Source organism: Xylocopa sonorina, chromosome 11 (genome assembly GCF_050948175.1).
Source record: "Xylocopa sonorina isolate GNS202 chromosome 11, iyXylSono1_principal, whole genome shotgun sequence".
NCBI lineage: Eukaryota > Metazoa > Arthropoda > Insecta > Hymenoptera > Apidae > Xylocopa > Xylocopa sonorina.
The window spans coordinates 1,316,206-1,338,543 of NC_135203.1; positions in this window are offsets into that span (position 1 = coordinate 1,316,206).

Sequence of the window (22,338 nt, forward strand, 5' to 3'; positions counted from 1 at the left end):
GGCGAGATAAGAGGGTGCAGCGCGAGCAAGAGGAGGAAAGGGCGAGAAAAGCAAAACAGAAACGAAAGGAAAAAGAGAAAGAGAGGGAAAGAAAAGGATAGCAGGAGGAAAACAGAGGCTCGTCTGGGCCTTGGCGCGTTTCAGTTGCCTCGCGTTCGAGGGCGTTTTTCGCCCGTGAGTTGTTCTTTGCTTATTACAGTGTGTGCACTGAGCTCGAGCTCGCTAAAGTGGTTTGCTGCTAATTAACTGCGTTATTTTTACAACTCTCTTGCTCCTACCCGCCTCCCACGTCTCTTACCGTTCCCTTTCCCTCTTACCTTCCCCTAACTGTTCTCTCACATTTGCAATGGGGTTCAATAATTCTGCGGCCGCAACGCCCTCCCTCTCTTTCTCACTCTCTCTGTTTTCATGTTTATAATGCATTTCAAATATATACGCCCTAGTTGTGATATAGAATTAAAAAGATCAAATGTCTTTAAGCTTAACGCATTGCATCTCAGTCAAAGAAAATAAATTGAACAAATTCAAAATTATTTGTCACTGCAATTTTTATACTAGAAATCCATTTAACGCTGTAATTATAAGTTCTCACATATTTTATTTCTTACTCATTCCCGACATTTCGTGGTTATACCAAGGCAAACATAAAAGTGAACCATAGGTACGAGGATATTCCTCGAAAAAATGGTGCTTCCACCAACTTTCTTTTTTGCTCACACTTACTACTACCTCGGTACTTGCAGCCGTTTAATTTCACCAGCATATTTTGTATGTATGTTTCGAGTACGCGTTTGTAGGAAAATTAACGAGACGAATATCGGAAGGTTTTTAACTACTTCAGTTTGAAATGGTTCAAGCGAGAAGCTACTCAACCGTCATTTTAACCGTAATATTATAAAAAAAAAAAGAAAAAAAACGAATATCGCAGCAATTATTTGAAAAGTAAATGAAAATATTAGTCGGAAAGAATGGAATGTAGATATTTCAATATTTTCCATGGTCAGCGTTATAGCAGCTTAAAATAAACGAATAAAAAAGAATACTTTAAAATCACGCTTGGTTTCAGTGCAACAGAACGAACGCTCAACTAAACAACAATGATGTTCACATTAAAACTCTACTCGCGTAAAAGGTGAAGTGCCAGTAGCGTTAATATAGAAACTCGTTCGAAAGCATTCTATTAGTCATAAACAAAAATAGAGAAGTACCGAACGTACCACCTACTTCACAACAAAAGGACTTACTTTGTACAAAAGCTATTCTCAGTATTGTTTTAAAATCTAATAAAAGTAGGGTTAAAACAGAGATCGCATGAGATTGGTTAATTACCATAGTCCCTAACTGATAGGTTGCGCGACAAATTCGAGATATATCGGTCGTTTCCTCGATCGGTAGGGACGTGGTTATTGATCGATCGTTTTTAAATCTGCGAAGCGGTCAAAGTTCGAGCAATGGTATTCGAATCGAGATAACTTTAATACTTTAATTTCAGGCTCGCGAAACAGCTATTGGTTGCGGGTGCCGGTAGAAGTGGTCGGAGGTAGAGAAGCTGAAGGTCGTTTGTGTAGGTATCTCTCTGCTGGTAGTCGTAGCACCCTTCTTTTCTCCGGCACGAAAAGGCTCTTGAAATAAATTGGAAATGGCTGGTATCGCCCTGCTCTTGGATAAGTGATACCTACATCACCTACACGCACATCGGTCACCACAGAATTCTACGGGTGTTCTTTCACGTATTCGAAACGGCCATTCAAAACCGGATCCGTATCGTTACGGACGGTTGATCAATTAAAAACTAAGTTAAAACGTTATATCAATCCCATGCTTCGCCAGAGCAGAGAAATTAAAAGCAGAATAAAAGGAGCACCGGTTCTCGACGTTAAGCGAGACCCTACCAAGGATTAACGAATCTTCTCTGTTTTCTCTTCTTAGCGATATTAAACAACAACAATCTGAGAGACAATGTCGATGAAAACGGTTAATCGACAAGCAAGTATCTTTCGAGGAGTTTAAGTGCGATTCTTTTCTGCGATTAAAAGTTAACGCACAATGCAGCGGTAACCAACCGCAGCGAGCTTTCTTCTCGCGATTAAAGTGAATCTGATGCAGGAATTTGATTATGGTCACCGCGCTGATCACGACAGATCGTCTGTCTCATTATTCGGTGAAATCGAGCACGTTGAAAATTTATGCATTCTCTGGTATTTCGCGACCGTAAAGTAATTCCCGAAATTCGCGGATCGCACGCAATTCACCGGGCTAATTCCCGGCATGCACGCGTGTACCAGCCGCGTATCATGCGGCTATACGCGCACGTATGTACGTGCACGGGGAGTAACGCCAGGCGTGAGAAACGTAACGAGATTAAAACGCGAATTGGCGCGCGCATTTACGCAGCCACACACGCGCGACCGGAAGCATGTGCGAGGACACATGGACGGGAAGGTGTGTTGAATCGACGAGTATCATGCAGTTGACAGCTAGAGCTAATTGAATCTTGACTCTATCTATCTGTCGACCCGAGGCTGAGACTCGACTGCTTCTGCCGCTGCGAATTGCATTTCCGTTCGACAGAATCGTTCGCGCTCGAGAATTCTATCTTCTCCCTTAATCCTTCCCCCACTCTCTTTGTAATGTAGAATTGCGTTGGAAATTCACCAGCCCCGAAATTGTAAAAGACCATTCTACTTTTATTTTTCACTCTTCTTCTCACCATTCTTCTTGCAGTGTACGTTCGTTCGTCTTATCGAGTGCTGTTTAACACTGTTGTTCGACGGGTTGCATACGTGCAGGCACTAAAGATTACAAATGCGAGATTGATCGTCTATTGGTATTTCTGGTTTGGTAATGTGAAACGAAACTAATTTCTCACGTACGAAGTATAAACTTGAATCAAAATTGATTAACAAAGTTATGCGCAACTTGTACCAAACCTAAATGCGATCCATATAAAATGTTAAAAGGAAAAGAATCATAACACGCTTCTTAAAAATAATCACAACGTTATCAGTATGTGAAGACCGAGAGTACTTTCTTGTCGTTCCAATGCGTGATCAATTTTGCATTTGTAACTTCGAGCGCCTGCGAGTATGCAATCCATCAAACGACAATTTTAAACAGGACGAGGAATTGTGCAAGAGAAATTAATTCCCTGCGCGAACTTTGCTTCGAATAAGACAGAATATTTTCAACGATGAAAGAGTGGTGCTAGTAACTAGCGGGGCTAGTAACTTTTAGGGCCTATTTATTTATTTTCTTCCGTTAAAAACTGGTTAGTCTTTTAATTGCGAATTAAAAAAAAAATATATATATATATAAAAACACGATAGAAATTGTTAGAAAGAATCATCGAAGCACGCCCGTGTACGGTGGTTTAGAGAGAATCTCCTTTATTAGAAACGGAAATTTCTTTTCATCGTAAATTGAATGGAAAATTTCCGTGCATCAGGCTATTCAATTACGCGGCGGATCGATGGAGGTTTTCAATGAAATTTTAATTGGAGAAGAGCAAGATATATTATAGCGGTAAAGATGCAACAGGACATTCATAGATCAAAGATGTAGAAATGTTTACTGAACCGTAACTTGTATAACATTATTTCGAGCTTGATTTCTATCCTGATTAAAAAGTAACATTTTTACGTAAGATTACTTTAACTGTTAATTCAAATAACAAAACGGAGTATATATTCAATCAATATACATTAACTTATTCCATGCGTGTAACTGAACGAAAACCACCAAAGCGCACTTATCTACAGTTTCTAAAATTTAACATTTGAAAAATCACTATTTTCAACATTGCATGGGCAAGTTGAAACAGTTTCATGGCAAGGGATCTGTAGATGAACATTCACCTGAAATGGTACGCGGTAGTTACAAGATACGAGTCTCATTTAACGCATCGATGCGGTTCTCTTGTAAACAGGGTTGGGGTCTCGCGAGACCGATAAATGCACAGAACCTTGTGAAAATGAGCTGGTAGAAAAAGAATGAGAGAGAGAGAGAGAGAGAGAGAGAGAGAGAGAGGAGGGGGGGGGGTGGTTCTGTTCCCCGTCTAGGATTCTATAATCCGTACGATCTTTATCGTTAAATTCTGTACTCGTGGACCGATGCCTCGATTGCGCAATCAAGATGGCATCGAGAAAGGCATCTCTCGCCTTCGACTCAAACTACCAACAAGTATTTCAATATCCGCTCCAATATATTCCCATCGACCCTATAAACGTGTGTGCAGTTATATTGAATTCCCTTCCTCCTTCCTTCGGCCCGTGCTGTTTATCGGTCCTGGTCCCGTCGCTTTTCCGGCCTCTCTCTTCCTTCCCGCGATGCGTGTGTGTACGGCGCGAATACGAACCAATCGGTTCCCGATACTGGCACCCACACGCAGACGTCACGGCGGAGGGCGTGCATATCCGTATTGGAAGGAAACCGCATTCAAACACGTTTTAGTAACCCTGTAAAAGATTCGTCGCCCTCGCGGTCGACGAATCGTGTCAAGGGGGACGATTCCTTCGCGGAGAGGAACGTGACACGGGTGATCGCTATTACGATCCTTTTAATTTCCCCGTTATTGGCGCTATTAATGTTCTTGGACGAAAGCCACAGAAAGGTTTATATTTCTACTTAGGAAAGAATTTACTATGTGCCGCTACGGAGAAGAGCACGATCAGGGTTTTAACGTTACTTTTAGCGTTTTCGGACATTTGTTCGATCATAGTCTTGTAATATACGCTAAATGATCGATGTTTTATAAATAAACTTTTAAGGAACGAGAATTATTCAAGTTGAAAATATGAAATGTCGAAGATTCTCATGGATTTGCCATCCTCTGTTCGAATCTATTTACGGCGCGCCAATCGAATAGATCTCAGGCTCCGACAAAAGCGTGCAGGATAATAATCTATAAAATTCGTTTTGGATTAATTAACCGTTCAAAGGTTTGAGATCACAAAGATACGCGGTGGGCCAGCAGATATGAAATAATTTATCGCAGTGCCGCGCGGTGGTTCTGTCTACAACCACCTGGGCACACATTAAATTCGAGCTACCCCGATTTCACCCCGCCGCTCGTCCTTTTCATCGTTGCCAGTCCCATCTTTGTCGCTCCTTTCGTTTGTCCTCTTTGTTATCCTGTAATCTATATATGCGCACATGGTCCGCCGCTTATTATACTAATATGTCCGCGGTGCGTTCATCGCGGTTCATCACCGTCAAAGGGGTTTTCTCGTTCGAGTCTAATTGTTCGCCCGATCCCGGCCAAAGAGACCGAGTGATACGAATGGGACTGGTTTTTCACCTCGTTTCAACTGCTGGCCCGCGATCAAACGGACCCTCTTCTTATCCGTCAATCTTTCCGCACGGTTCGCCGACTTTTTGCCCAACCGAATTTTCCCCGGATACTCAATTCCAGATAAAGACGAAACTCTTGGCTCTCATTCAGTTTTTTCGGATTGCTCGATTTTAAATATATCTTCCAGAAAGAGAACAGTGTTCTTTTATAAATAAGTGTTAAAAAGAATAAGGACTTCCTCACTGGATTAAGTAGTTTTAGTCTGTATAGAAAAAAAGGAAAACGGTAAGGATAATCAAAAGTGAAAGAGGTGCCTGAAGCGTAGCTTTGCTACGATTCGTGGTTATCGAGCAGAATGGACGCGTTATACTGGATCAACCGCACAATGAGTCGAATCAGTGAAAGGGTTTTGCAATCGTACCCACGTTTATACTGGATATATCTACAGGGGATACAGGTACGTTTTAGGCACGGTTCCTTTCATAAGTGCCATTATAAGTGCCATTTGAGCATGCCTACACCCGCTTTGTCCGCCAATTTCAAACTAGTCATTGTCCTCTCGTTATTGTTTGAAAGGACGCGGGATGACAACCGCCGCGGTTAAAAAGCATCCCCCGCCCACCTTGGGGGTAAATGCGTTCTCGATTTTCACGATATGCTAACCGTTCCAATTTTTGCCAGAATCGTATCTACTGTATTTGTCTCTCAGTCAGTAAAACTGTGATCCTCCACAAGTTTTGATTTCGTATGAAACGACTGCGAATTGTACAGTTTCATGGAATAGTTTCTCATGGTAACTAGATTTTGCGACACAGTCTCGGAACATCCTTAAGAATCATCCAATTCACTGCTATTCCCCTTAAATATCTCTGGATGGTGTATCGTGTTTTAACGCGAAACAAAACTGATTTAAGGGGTTCCTATTCGGAATCTTCTTTAATGTCGGGATCATTCGTTCACCTTTTGTGCCTCTCGATTCTCCGTATCCTTTCTCTGTCAATCACCGCTCACAACCAGACAATGGTCGCGGCGACACATTGTGTAATTCGAAATGAATGCAGACGGAGGCCCTACGGGGGTATAATTGTTTCACGGCAGGTCCGTCGAGGCACGGGGGCTCGGGTATATTAGCGTAAGAAAACGGGCTGGTAGTTTTCCGATCGAACAATGCCGTGCGTGTATACAACGCGGTTAGGATATCCCGTTACACCGTAATCGAGGAGTAATCGATTGCAAAGTTGTAGCACACGGCGAATCGCTGGGCGTGGTGAGAACGATCCAGGAAACTCGAGAGGGCGAAAGACAAGGGCGAACGAGGCAGAACGGGGAAATCCGAGATTTTTCTTCCTTTCCTCTCGCGCGGACTCCTCACCCCGCCGACGTGGTTCTTCTTTATTTTTCCTGGCCACGTAGAAAGCTGTTCATTCAGCCCCGGTGTTCACCCTCGATCAAGCGGCGCGCGTGTGCTACCAGAGGAGCGAGTTGGGTCGGGCCGCAACAAAGATTCACTTCATGGACACTGGATCTCTGAACTGGGTTAATTACGGGACGGAGGGAGAGACTTTCTTGTGGTTTCACGAATCTAAGAACATGGATCCGCGGAGGGTGAAAATGATTTTTTTAAGGAATCGAATGAACTGAATTACCTCTGACACTCGAATCGTCATCCGTACCGATCAATTCCGTAAAATTGTTCGATTACTATAAAGTTAAGCATTAGTTGTATACTCTAATAAAATGAAACTTTCAAGTGGCTCGATATATCTTAGATGGTGTCGAAGCAATAAACTTGATCGTTATGGATTTATGAATGATATTAAAATAAATTAAATGTCTGACATGAACTGACGGCTTCCAGAGTCGAACACACGCATCGCAGGAAAGATCCTTGATTACCGTGGAAACGGATATCACGCAGGACGATTAGGGAGAGAGGAAAAAAGGGGATTACGAGTAACCAGTATCCCTGGTCGATCATGGGATTCCGTCTCTCTCGAGTGTCTCTTTCCTTCTCGTAACAAGAGCGGTCCTCGATCATCCTCTACCCTCTCGTCAATACACCCGGGGACTTCCGCGATTTCTGAATAGAAATCTCCATGGTGGCTGACAATGCAATACGTGGACAATTGCATAGTCTAATGGACCCTGCCTCACATCATCGTAACTTATACGTACGTGTCGTTCGTGAAAACGATATCGACAAACGTCCATTCCGCGTGTCTTCCTACCGTTCGCAAAAACGAGATCGACATTCTCTCTATGGTGGTCGTGTCTTTCCGCTGTCATCATACTCTACTACGTCTCTCCCCTTCTTCTTCCTTCGCGCCACGGTTTCGCGCGCCGAAAAAACGAAAAAGGATCCGCTCACGTCGGGCCGGCTGGTAAAAACGAACATGTCGTGTCTGAGTACCCCCCAGCTCAGTGGGAATGAAAATTATCTCGCGGTTTAGGCGCGTCTGCTAATCAATCAATAACGATGCGTTCACCACCACCATCACCCCCTCCCCCCCCCCTCCCTCTGTTATGCGAATAAATTAATTAGGTCGGCTCGTTCCCGCGCCTCTAATTTGACGAGCGGCCGCGATTTTCCATTTGTGGTTTAACCAGTCGAATCTCGACGAAAAGTTATTGTGTATTCCGTGTACCTTGTCGTCGCTCCCGTTGCGTTTCGCACAAAGAGTATAAAGAAGCGGGCGATGATGAGAAAAACGGGAGACAAAGGGAGATCGAGAATCAGAGCAGAGCATAACGAAAAGACGGAGAAACTCGGAATCTTTTGGTTCGTGGTTCGACGCGATGGAGGTGTATACGCGGAGATGGTCCACAGGCAGTTACGGCATTGTATACCTAACAGGAAGAGAGACAAAGCGGACAAAACACTGTCGGGGCGTCGCTTCGCAAACACAGCGCCCTTACGGACGGCAGTAGAGTGAGAGGAAGAACTAGAACTTGGAACAAAAGTCCTCACTTTTGTTCCCCCGAAAGTTTTTCGAATTATAGCCACGGCGTGGAGAAAGACGGGGGGAAAGGGGAGGCGACGTCGAGAGAGGACTCTCTGTGATTTATATCTCGCCAAGGTTTCGGAATTATTAAACTTTCCGGGGCACCGGAAGAAAGGAGGTGAAGGAAATGATGCCTATGACGGAGAGGAGTTTTCGCGAGAGAGCTTGTACTGTAATTAAGCCGTTTTCTAATGAAGATTGATCGGTCAATTAGCACCGCGACCTCCCTACCTTCTGTCCCTTCTATTATTTAGAGCAGGGTCCACTTACTTACTGTCGTGTCTGTAGCTTTACGTCTTCTTCAATCAAGCCGGTGTTCGCGATAAATGCTTCTCGAGTGACCAACGTCTCTGGTAAGTGAAGTTTCGCATGTAATTTCTTTCGCAAGAGCCGTGTAACTTTCACAGCAAACACGGCGATCGTCCGACGAGTTAATTAACCGTTCGAACTTTTCATTCGGTCGGCGTCGAAGTTACAAAACACCGGCAAGGTGGAACGTTTCGCGGTGAAACGATGGCCAGTAATCTCAGGGGGGCGAGCCGTAAAACACTTCGATTATCCATTAACAAGCAATTAAACCGCTGGTAACGAGGTACAATTCAGGCTCGAGTTGAGTTATCCCTGGAAGAGATTAAAAGCTGCCACTTGTGAGTCCGGGTGAAACCACCCTTTTGCGTTTCTGTCGTTTGTCCTCTTTCTCTCGCCCCCGTCTCTATCCCGGTGTTCCAGTCTCTGTTCCGCTCCACCCCTCGACGATCCATCCTGGCCACAATACAGAGTGGGTAGCCTCTTTCTATGGATCACACAATGGATATAGTATATCAAACAAATTCGACCCCGCGAAATTATTGCCCATGGTAATCCCACGTTACCGACCATGGAGACGATAGTTCTCCCATCGGCGCCGGCACGTGACCCACACCAAGACAAGGGACTGCAAACCACAGTGAAAGCTCAACCGTGAAACGCGGAATAACGTCAAACCCTCCTATTATTAATATCCTTTCGATTTCTCGATATACAATGCGTAGGTACATACTTTCGGGTTTCCTTTCTTTCCCATCGTCAGACTTATTACTACCAGCGGAAACTTGCATAAGTTTGTTTCCCCGATCGGGTAGAGGCGAATCAAGTGCGATTCCCACAGGTCATTCGATCAATTTTTAAGTTAAAAAAAAAAAGAGTAGAATATATATATATATATATATATATATATATATATATATATATATATATATATAGAGAGAGAGAGAGAGAGAGAGAGAGAGAGAGAGAGAGAGAGAAAGCGAGAGAGAAATTGGGAATCTCCAGTGATTTATGTAAGAAGAACGTGAACGGAAAAAACGTCGAATGAATATCGGCAGCGTTGATTTAATACGTTCCGCAATTTGATCGGATCATAACGCATCGATTGAAGCGCATCCTGATTTATGCCAAAGTACATAACAAAGATTTCGATGGCAAATCCAGAGGCGACACGTCCTTCATTCTGACAGGATTGAAAGCCGTAAAAATCCTTGTCGGACGAAAGGGTAGCCTGATCTAGGTACGCATGCGTTTGACAGAGTAGATATATTTCGATCATGGATTTTCGATAGGCTGCAAGGATTAGGGGCTACCCTCGGCTCTCGCGCGTTTGTTCGAAACAATGCTCGACTTAACTGATTGGCCGCTGGCTGGCTGGTTTCCATGTGTGGTCTGGCGAATAACAGTGACGATGTCGAGTGTGGTACACAACGGATTATCATAATAATCTCAGCTAAGAGAGCATAACGAGTATTGTCTGGTTAATTGAAAAGTCATAGCTCTCCTATCCGTTCTTGGTGCCGAATGAAATTCTTCCCGCTCTAAATTCAATTTCTACGGGTACACTCTTTTCTTTGACATCTTTGCGCTGTAGCTGATGATAATACGTACAAACACTGCAAACGGTAGTCTACGTTACGCGTGAGATAACGATTGCGAATTCCCGAAACGACATGGAAAACTAATGAGATACCGAAAGGAATATGTAATTAGCAATTTGCAATGCATAAGTATTTGCGTCACTATATTTACGCTATGCTGTACGCTTTGGAATTCAAAGTAGATTGGGAACTCTGAAAACTTTCCGAGTCTATCTTATCTTTTAATTAAAAGTACAATTATAAAGCTATGGGATTGTGTAATGTTGGAAGGAGATATTTCATTTTACCAACATCGTGAAATTAGAGTGAAACTTTAAAGGTGGCAATGGGGAAAAGGAGACAGCTGAGGCGGCGAACAACCGACCAGCGGAAGAAAAGAGAGGGACGGAAAGGGACAGAGGGAAGGTGGTGGGCGTAACTCGCGATAATTTGCATGGAAATTTTTATCGGCACAGCCGAAGAGGCAATATCCAGCAGACGCATTTAAGATCTCAGTCCGGATAATAATAGCCACAGAAATGGGATCGTAATGCCCGAAATGGGTGACACGAGTAGGTGCCCAAGGTTGCCTATATACGCGTTATATTTTCCTACGTAGCTATCGCTGGCTAATGCGCGAAAATAGAAGGGGGTACGGGGTGGAAAGTATAGTGCACACAAGCCATGGTGGAAACGAGCCCACCCCTATCATGCTAAAACCACGCTGCACGGGAAAAAAATGACACCGATCTCCCCTGCCTCGCGTCATTAAATTATATATAGTCTTTCTTTCGCCCTTGCTCGCTTGTTCTTTATCGTCGTCTTATGTTAATATTACTTCTATTCAACGCAGAACCCGTTCCAACGGTACATGCTCCACCTTCGTCATTTTTTTCCTCGCTGCTTAATATTCCCCGATACGCATCAAATTATTCCTCTCTTGCTGTGTTTCATTGCATCTTGACGTTAATTCTCTCCTCTTTCTTTCTTTTTTTTTTTTTAGGGTGGCGACGATTTTTACGTTCAGATTGAAGTAACTAGAATTTAAAGTAACGAAGAAAGGTATTTAATTGCGCTTCGTATATATCGTCGACTGTTCAACGATTGCAGGAAGAAAGTGTTCAAGAACCAAATCAACAAAGTCGTCCGAATATTGTCAATCTTTGACTGACCGATACATCGATCTGGAAAAGGGATCGATGAAAAGGATCGACGGTGAAGCACTCGAAGAGGATCATTATACATATGGTGGTGACCCAGTGGTATTACAGGTATAGCGGTAGAGGGATCGGTTGCTTGATGAACTGGAAGGTTGCGGGAACGCTTCGAAATGCCGTCTTAACGGAGCCAGGAAAAGACTGCAAGTACGTACTCGTGCACGGCCGGTGAGCACGTACACATCGTATTACTGTGGCCGAGTATCCAGCTCCGTGGCTGCCTTTTGGGATCCTGCTGAGTTCTTGTTTTCCTTTCTTACAGCTTTACCGCTATAAAAGAGTATTTAAGGGACATTCGCGGATACGAGAGTAAGGAACGAAGGTAAAAGAAGAAAGAGAAAAAGATCGAGCCGTATAGAAGAAGAGGTAGGTACGTGTAAGTACCTAGAAACCTGAAGAAGGAGGACGTCGGAGCAGAAGAGAGACGAAGGAAGAACCAGGGATGAAATAAGCTTGTATACACGCGGACGAGTGTATATGCACGCGTGTGCGCGTGTATATGCGTGCGTGCCCCGTGGCGTGCACCCTGTCGACAGGCCTCGTCGTTTTCGACGAGGCCATCGAAAACAATCGGCACAATGGGTCTTCGAGCGTTCTTATTTATTATACTTACATGGCACTGTACACTATACATAACGCGAATGAATGGCAGAGGCCACGGTTAGACGAGACATGGAACGCGCGTGTGCGTTTCACTCGGGAGCCCCCGCGGGTAACAGTGCGTGAAAGAACGTATGCGATTTTTCAGCCGTAGAACCACCGATCAGAGAACAACGAAAGAAAAGGTTAAAGAGAGTTGTTTCATGAGCGGTCAATTGACAGCGTTGTGCGATTTTAATAGCCGTTAATGGAGCGCCTTTTAATGGCGACTGAGAACTACCTTCGTGTTGTTCTTCACGTGCCATTCCGAGGGGACTGCTAGTCGTTGCAATTCGAACACCAATGTGCTTGTCATTTTTCCATGGTGTTGATGTAGTGGATGTTCCTTCGCGTAATCGTTTAATGTCCATATTCCGCGAGTTTGTTGGTGCACGCTTGTTTTGAGTTTACTCAATGGATCCTTTGGAGTGGTATTCTAGAATGGGCAAAGGATAGAGGAGTTAATCTAGAATTTACGTATTTCGCGGTGAAAACCACTGGTTCTGTATAGGGATGCGTACACGCGTACTCCTAATACCACTTATGCGGGTCTCATTGTGCAACGATCTCTTGTTGCCTGTAGAAACGCTGCGAACAAAGATCCTCTGGAGAGTATATCGTCGTATATCCTTTTACTGCGCTGGACAACGACGGGTGAGTAGATAATGAGAAAAAGCTCGGTGCACCGCGAGAATGTTCGGGTACGTGATTGCAGCCCGGCGAACAGTCCGGTAACTTTAATAACCACCAGGCAATCCTTGACGAATGAATCTAGGAATTTCTTCATTTTCTTCACAACCTTCTTTTCAACACTTCGTTTCTCACGGATAAGCAGCATCATTTCGGCAATAATCGCTTTTTAGCTCCTCCATCGGTGGGTCATGTCTACTCAAAAAATCACCAATCGACGATCGAATGAACTTTGGAAACGTGCAACAATGGCAACGGGCCAAGCCGAGTCCTCGAGGATCGTCATGGATCGTCGAAAATTCGGTGTCCACTCGAACGGCACTCCGGCCGCTGTTTGATCGCGGCAATAAAACAGGTCATTTTTCGCGGACCGCCGTTTCGGAAAAAGAATCGGACGAAAATGCGTGAAACTTGCCGCGGTTGTTGGATCGGTGGGATTCCGAAATGAACGGTACAAAATCATTCCGCGTTGCGCGCCGGTGTGCATCGCACGAGTGGTTGCCAGGATCGCGCGCTAGCCTGTTGTAATGGACGAGTCCCGGTGCCGGGATGTATATTGCCAAAGTACTTATGGCAGCACGTTTATGGCATACGGTCTGTACAAGCCTGGCAGCGGTCGACATGAAATCCAGTCGAGCACCCTCCATCCACGTCACGTCCGCCACTGATTAACATTAACTTCGTGGAAAAAATTGTACCAAATGCCGGGCAGCGCCACAGTTTTCGACTTGTCTGCATCGCGTGTATGTTTTCTCTCGGTTCCAACCAGTTCTTGTTCCTCCCTGTCATGAACGTCAGAATAGCTTACAGTCGGGTTCGCTCGCTAGATCAAATTTTGATCGGAGTTGCATGTTTTTTAATTATACAAAACTATATGTTCCGTTAAATTAGAGACATCCATTTCATGGCTTGCCATCGTTATATAAATTTCGTGATGAAAGAAACGTCGTAGAGTGGATTTTTGTGGACGTGTTTTTCGTCGTGTGAGAGTTTGTCTTAGGACAGAATTAAAACTGAAATGGGTACTGGACAAAGTATTTCAAATTGTATCGATTGAAATGTGTACGAAAGCATCCGTCTCTTATCCTGATCAATATTTTTATTTTGAAACCTGTGCTAGCACACCTCTAAATTCGTGACAAATATCTATCATTTAAATGGGTACAAGTTGAAAGTGATCGTGAGGTCGCATCTCAATTTGGACTTTAGAATTTCAAATAAGGTTCGAGACTGTTGCGTGTCACGCGGTGCGTTCGATTGTCAAATTAAAAGGGAAACTGGGAGTTGGTCCCGTCCCGTGGAGCCTCGTCCCCGAGATATCGAAGGTCTCCACAAAAGCGCGCACAGGGGTGCAGTTAATTCTAAAGCGATTAGGCGCACGCGACGGGGCAAAGGTGTCGACCTGCAATTGACAACGTGCCACGAGGGGTCACGCGAAGGAGATCGCGAGAAGGGGAGACGAAAAATTAAATTAGTCGCACGTTCGAAAGTAATCCCGGATTAATATACGTTACCCGCGCGCCAGAATGCCTTTCAATGCCATACAAATGAACTCGGATATTTGAAGGAGGTTTCGAGGTATTCAGAGTGTTAGTATTTAAAATCAGCTGGTTCTGACGGGTTTTCACGATTATTTTTTATGCCACATATTATTACGAACTGATTATTATTATAAACTTTTGTTTATCGCTTAAGGGCTTATTCGAAGCTCCCTATGAGGCGCGACACGTTAAGCGTGCAATAGCCCTAACCTTTTTAATCTCAAAGTCGAATCATTACGAGACGATCAGATCAACCATTTACCAAGACTCCATAATCGTTCTCCCATTAAAATACTAGGTCGAAGACGCTCTGGGGCCTCCAAACATTCTGTCCCGGAAATTATTCAAGCCGCGGCTCGATTGTAGAAGACAATTTTAATATCGTCGAATAATGGAGGGTGTTCGATGAGAGAAATCGAGAAAGGGCACGGGGGATGGGGTAGCCTGAAAACCGGCGTTGCGTTTAGGTCACCGCGAATAAGGGGTGACGGAATCGTGATCCTCGTGATCTGGCTACGTGGTGGGCATGTGGAAACGGTATTCAATATCCGTTGCCCCTAGGAAGAAAGCTGGCTCTTGGTGAGCTACGAAGAGAGGTAGAAGGAGTAGGTATGCTCATTGTCACCGCGAAACTATTCCGGGCGAATTCGAGATTACGTGGCCTGTAAAAAGGACAATGGATCAGGAAGTAGGTACGTGTCTCGAGATCGACACGATATTGGAGCACGGCTTCTATAAAACGGAGGACTGTGCTCTTACAGTAGGCACTTTGCGAAACGGGCATACGGATTTACAGTATGTTGCGTTTAAAACGAGTCGATGGTATGACATTGAATGAAATCAATTCGGTTACCCTTTAATTTATCGCGCAGTTTACATTTCCCGCCGTCACTTAACTTAATTGTTAAGTAAACTTAATTATAAGCGTATTGAGACATTCAACGAAATGAGGATAATTTCAGCGTACGTTTTTCTTAATTACCAAGCAGACAGACAACCCGAGGATCACGTATTTAGACTTTAAAATAGAAAGTAGACATAGTAATGAGTAATACTTTTAAAAACGACTTCCAGAAAGATCTCCGTATTTACATAGAACTAACAGAAGGTTCGTCGTCCAACAATCTGAATAAACGTTCATCACGCAAAGTACAATATTATGTATACCTAGTCAAAACTTTAACGACATAAAAAGTCTTCGACTTAACTTCGAAAGGTGTATGAAAAGCAAAAGTACGTTATTAAATTTCATCGATCCTTACAGTTATCACAAGAGAAGAACATACATGTACAACGCGTGAATACGTCTTTCAACGTATAAAAAATCAGAAGAAGAATGTTACCCATATCCGTAAGCTTAGCTTTCGCACGATACTAAAGTGTGCAACAATAAACCAGAAGGAACGTTACAGGTAGTTCTTTCACGCAGAGGACGTTGCATCCGTCCACTTTGTGCGCTCGCTGGGATCCTCGAGGTAGGAGGACGAGAGCGGTGAACGCGTCGCGCGATGTTTAAATGGAAAAATAGGGTCAACACGGTGTGGAACCGATCTGTTCGTTCGACTGTTACCGAAAGGAAAAGAGAAGACGACGACGATCAGAATATACGGGGCGAGGAAAGAAGACGTGGGAGGCTGAAAGAGAGGATCCGATGGAGAGCGGAGGCTCCTTGTTATTGTAGCCATAATGGATGGGCAAACAGGAGGACACGAAATCGAAACCGTGGCAGGTAAGACGTACCCGATGGTCTTGTTGTACCTGCGTAAAAGCCGTGTCACGAGTCAAACATTACATAAGAATCCGATTTAACGCGTTATACTGGGCCGAGGTGAGCGACCACTCTAAAAGATCAATAAGACGAATGTTAAACCTGGATTTTTACGTAGACTTACAGTGGCCGGAAAAGGTATTGGTAGACCGTACAGTGGCCTGGACAGTGATATTTTGCGACTAAACTTGAGAAACACTTTTATCGCCGACTTTTCGTTAAGAAGGAGAAAGACAAGGGAAACGAAGAGATGAAGCCGAAGAATAGGAGGAAAATAAGTAAGTCTCCGCCTTTCGATAGGTACAATACAAAATGCGATTCAATGGGAATGGAAAGGAGGCGGCGGATTCCATTGGTAGGGGATGCCGGCGTCGCGGTGGTAGCGACGTCGACGAGCGCAGAGGCGAGGGTGACGACGATATCATTGAAATGGAAATGCCATTGGCGCAAAGTGAAAGTAATTAATGGAATATGCCCGGACGATAAAATGAATTTGATGGTGGCACAGCCTTGTCGGCCGAAACACCGTGGGCACGAAACACTGAAATACGCGTGCACATGTAATCGAGGGTGAAAGGGCGACCGCCAAGGGGCGAGGGGGTGAAGCCGGTTAAGTAAAAGCGGAGGGTGAAAGGTGAGATCGGCGTCGGTTTCTTTGTTTTGCCAATTTCCAAACAATTTGCTGACACGTTTAAAGAGTAGTCAGATTTTCTTTTGCTTTTAATTTGACGGATTCTTTTTGTAACACCGCAATAAATTCAACATCACCTTTCTCTTAATTCTAACGTACTTCCTTGCAAAATCTCATCGTAAGGGATTACAGAGAGTACAAAGACATGAAACATAAAAACTAAAGAAATGAATTAAAAATGGGCAAAAGAACACCGAAAGAGTGTCTAACCGACAATCAGTTGCCCAAGAAATTAGGAGGATAGAATGGGCATGAAAAAGGAACGGGCAGAGAAATTTAATAGATTTAATTAATATTTCATTTGCATGCTATTCCCCATCCTACCACCGAGTTTCATTCAGTTCTCTCTGCAACTGTGTGCGATGGTACTATGCGCGCAAGTTCGAACCAACACGTAGATGAAAAAGGTATCCTCGGCCACACTGCTCGGAGGACTCGGCTATAGATAATCCGTGTGGGTGTAGTAAATATTTCGTTGCACACATATTTGGAACGGGTGTACTGCAGCCTTGATACCGTGAACAAGATAGAAAGAGATAGAAATGTACAGGGTGTCCTGTAACCGATAGTACAACCGAGAAAAGGATGATACTACGCGAGCAAAGAATTTGGAAAATGGGATTCAAGGTTTGCAGTTGCATATCGCAATGCAATTCTACAAATGAAAAGTTCGATACCATTAAAAAGAAGTACAATTAATGTTGAGTATTCTGTTTTATGATCCACACGTGGTAACTCGTGGCCAATAATTATCAATACCATTGCCAATAATATTAATAAAATGGAAATTGATGTAATGATAAACTCGTCGGCTGAAGCGTTGAAATATTTGTATTATATTAGTCTCCCTCCTTGTCATATTTACGCGGGAGTGGTGTGTATTCTATGAGCTGCACGGGACACCCTGTATACTGAGAAACGCCGTGTAACGCGGTTCTCTCTGTATTTCAATTTAGCACGTCTATTGTTAGATACTAATATTATTCAGTTGGGAATTGTTTCGTGACACCCCTCAGGAGTACGATTTGCACTGGTGTTCCGTAGCCTCCGGCTCTATCACTCTGTTTCTATCTCTTTCTGTATCATCCCCTTTCCGTAGTTTCCCTCCTCTTTCTCTGTCCCTCTCTTGCATATTCTTTTCAATCCCCGCATCCCATCCTCGGCCCCGTTTCATTCCGTGTTCCATCCACCGCCTCCCGTTTCATAACCGTAGGAAGATAATAAAGTATTGCCCAATGAAATACCTCGATATATACCGGCGGAGATAGAGGCGAAACGATTCACAAAGAAGCAGCCGCGTATCCTGACGATATTCTCGCGAGAATTCCCGGAACGCGACGGCGCGCTCCATTTTGTCGCGCTCTGATTTCCGAACGACCTGCTGTCGAATTTATTCACAGTAATCGAGCTCGCTTTCCTTCTTTTTCTTTTTACTAGATCTTCTTTTAGAAATTTTTCCTGTCCACGATTCATCAGTTTGCCAAATTATTCTTTACGAGGATTTCCAGGCGTGCTAATTGGCAGACTGAAGTTGTTAATTTCAAGTTTATTTGAATGCGATGATCGCAAATGGGTTTGCAGTGAACATTACAAACGGGGTTCGCATCGAATCAAATGTATACCTTCATTGATACCAAGAAATAGAGGCAGAAAATTGTACTTCTGTTTTAAAGATAATTGAAATAAGCAAATGAAGAAGAAGAATGGAGGAAATGGTATTCGCGGTCCCGTTACGAATATTATGTTGCTTTGCCCACGCATTTTATCCACCCTTTGCCGTGAAAACATGTCTCTAATATCTATCTTGTCTCTCTACACACGAAAGGCTAAAAAAGAAAAAAAAAAAAAAACTGTTGGGAAGAAAGGAGAAAAAACAAACAGAGCAGGCTGTTTGCTCGTCGTTCGGCAACACTATATACTCTTCCCTGATCCCTGACGAGGATTCGAAGGATCCTATCCCGATTGGCTTCCAAAACGCGCACTTGTGCCAGCCACGAGCAAATATGTACGTGGCTTGCACACACGTGTACACGGTCGATACAGGTAGAGGGTGAAGCTCGGCGTTGCCAGCCGGAGAGGTGAGCACAGGGGGAGAAGACAGAGCAAATATTGATGGTCGAAAAAATTTTAAAAGCTATACCAACCAGATTGTTCAAAAAATCCCTGTTCGGTTCTACTTCGCCGCTTTTCCGCGGCACCGAGCTTTTTAAGTATTCGACAAATATCGATGTTTCAAGCGGAATTCGTTAGCCTGAATCCAACGTCGATTTCATTGCATTCGTACGTTGTAAGCAAATAACAATAAGTTCGCATAAATATATCGCAGAGAGATTAAAATCAAGTACTCTCCTACCGATTTGACAATGACATTCACGCTCCTCGACTATTAAGAATATGTCCAGGTGATCTTTGTTCGGATGATTACAACCTACTTAACTAATCTATTTTAATTAACCAAAAAATCTTATACTTTAATAAACTGATTCAATCAAAATGGTTCACCCTCCGAATCATCGTTTTCCCGCTGGCCTGAACATCCCAATATTCCCTTCGCTGCTTGTTACTTTTTCGTTACAACAGGATCAGTTTCCAAGTCTCCGTGCAAGCCGCTCCTTGAACCCCGTTTGCCGTGGCTTAAAATTCCGAACGCCGTTGAAAACACGAACGAAGAGAGAAACGGGAGTGCGAAAGGGAAAGAGTACACGGCTGTCTGGTACACGGTGATGGGGGGTTGTTGCACTCTGACTGCGGATTAAACCCCCGGATCGCGTTGGCCCCGTGGCACGGACAAGGTGGAACGGAAGGGGAGCCATTATACTCCATTATGAATGGTAACCAGTAGCCAAAGGAGGAAACTCCGCGGGGTGTCGATATATTGCCACCCCTTGGAGCCAGCCAGCCACCGGTCGTAAATAATAAGTGGAGCCGCGGCTGTATTATAATGCAACGGCGTACACCACCACCACCACCACTACCACCACCACCACCGCCGCCGCCGCCGCCGCCGCCAACGGTACAAATTGCCGGGTATAGAACGGTAGGCGCGCGTGTTCAGCCATCGACCTACCGGATATATGCCTTGTAGAGGGCAATCGATTATCGGTATTTCATCGATACCGTGTACCACCATCCAGCCGGGCCTGGTGCACGCGCGTAACCCGTCCGCCACTCGTAATTATTCCCGGAGTATCGCAGCCCGCGAAAGTGATTTTATTTAGCAAAGTCGAACCAGCACAAACGAGCGAGCGAGCCAGGGAACGCTGGTAGCTTGGCAAATTATTTCAGTTGTTCAGTTTTGTCGATTCCGCGGTGAGGATTGACGTATAGGTACGCAGTGCACGATCGGTGGATGGAATGCAGCGAGGTCACGGAATAATCGCTTAACCCTTTGTTTCAAAAAAATCTGAGTTTGTTTTCGCGTAAGAAATGACATAAATTAATATCGTAAGTAATTACATATATACCTTCCAGTGATGGTATTCCTTCCAGTGATTGATTACTCACGCGATTATCAAAGAAAAATTGAAAATAGATGGAAGAGTGCCGATTTGTTTTTACGCTCGTGCAAATACAAGCTCTATATAATTTCTATATATAGAATGTGTATTTTTTAAGTAATTAGATCGACTGTAAAATTTAGGGGTGGTAGATTGTAATGCAGGGAGAGGCACGCGCGTTTCGCAGCACGGTATGTATTACACATAGTAGTGTTCTGAGTGAAGAGAGAAATTAGAAAAACGAAAAATTGCTCGGAAATATCGAAGCCCGAGGAAAGTGAATTCCTGGCGTTCTTTAACGCGCTTTTTTTTACCGTTTCGCGCTTGCCCGGTGGTAATAGTTCATTCCCGGATGGCTTCTTTTGCAAATTCCGTATAAAAATCATGGGAACCAGTTTTTAACCGCGAAAAACTACAACGCTCTTTTTATATAATTCTCCAGAAAGAAAGTTGCTAGAAATACACAACTTTATTGCGATAGCACAATAAACAAATGAAATAACATGTAAAAAATATACGGAAGGAATATCTCCTATGAGAGACCAAAAACATTGATATGTTTTAAATCTTATTTCATTTATTTGTTTATTTACTATTACTATTGTACTACTGTATTGTAACAAAATGGTGTATTTATAAGAATGATTAGTTTTTTGTTTTCGCACGAAAACGAACAACCACCGTTCTTATTTTTATTTAAATAAACAGAATTTCTGTCTGCATCCTATTTGAGAAAAATGAAAAGAAATATATTGATTTTACTTTCCGGCAGAAACGAAATACTGACTGACCCGATCGTTCTCCAGAGCCGTAAACGCAAATTGAGTGGTAAAATCGATTAGCCGCGTCGTCGGGAATCCATTCGCAGGAAATCGACTGCTCGAAGGTCCAATCTGTTCACAGAGCATGAAACCGATCCTATTTCAAAGATTCCATGGCCCACGTTGCCTATCGCAGACCTAGTATATATCCTTTTGCACCTGCGAACTGTATCCGACATTCGATACCTTTTCCTTCGTCCTCGCGTTCTCTCGTCGAGAAATTTCAAGCCAAGTGGAAGATTGTCTCTCCCAAGGGTGAAGCGAGCATGCGTTTCTTTCAACCCCCGAGCCTAATCGACCTCTCGTTTCGCCTGCCAGCACGAATCATCCTTGCTCCCTGATGAAACATTGTTGGTTACGGAAATGGTAATCGTTCGTCGGAAAATGATGTTTCTTTCCGCGAATCAAACTTCGTGTCCTCTTAAATTGGAAAATTAGTTTGCTCATCAGGAGTTTGTGGGTATGCGGATAGAGATTGTGAGAAGGGTTGGACGTGCTTGAACGGTTCGATGGTAATTTAGGGATATATTTAGCTAGAAAATGGAAATTGTAGATTTTCTCGTATTGCTTAGATTTTGGCATGTGTGTAACTTGGTCTGCTATTGTGTTCCATGTTATTTGGTGATTAGTAGGCAATGTTTGATGTCGAGTGTTGCGACGTTTCATGAAAATACAGTTTGTTATAACGGATGCTTCATTTTTGTGACAGAGAATGTTTTGATATCATTGAGAGTAAGCCATTTTATTTTTGTATAATGTGGAACATTTATAACTGGATATATATTTCGAAAGTGCATAGAAATTAAAATTCTTCCAAATAATTGAACCCTAAGCTTTCCACAGCAACGAGTAGAATATTGTCAAAACCTTAAAGTAAGAAACTTCTGAAAGATATAGACTAAGACGGACCACGTTATTTTATATAAATTTTGAAGTATCCAGTAAGTTTCACAGTCGTTAATACCTGATTCAGTTTAGTTGTTGCAGTAATATAAATATTCCAGGAAAATCAAAGAAGATCGAGATCTAGATAAATAGCGTACCGACTTATCGCAACGCAACGTCGGGTATGGAGTATCAATATCTTATTTATTATTCTCAATAATCCGTCTATACATTTGCTCGGATAACATATGGTAACTACAAAGAATGACGCTTCCGATCGTCGGCGAATCTAATTATCTTAGGGCCATGATACTTACAGGCAAATACTTATGTATAATCGGTCGTGTTACAATGCACACGTTTACTGTGTTCAGAAACGCGTAAATTTATTTCTCATTTTTTTTCGTCAAC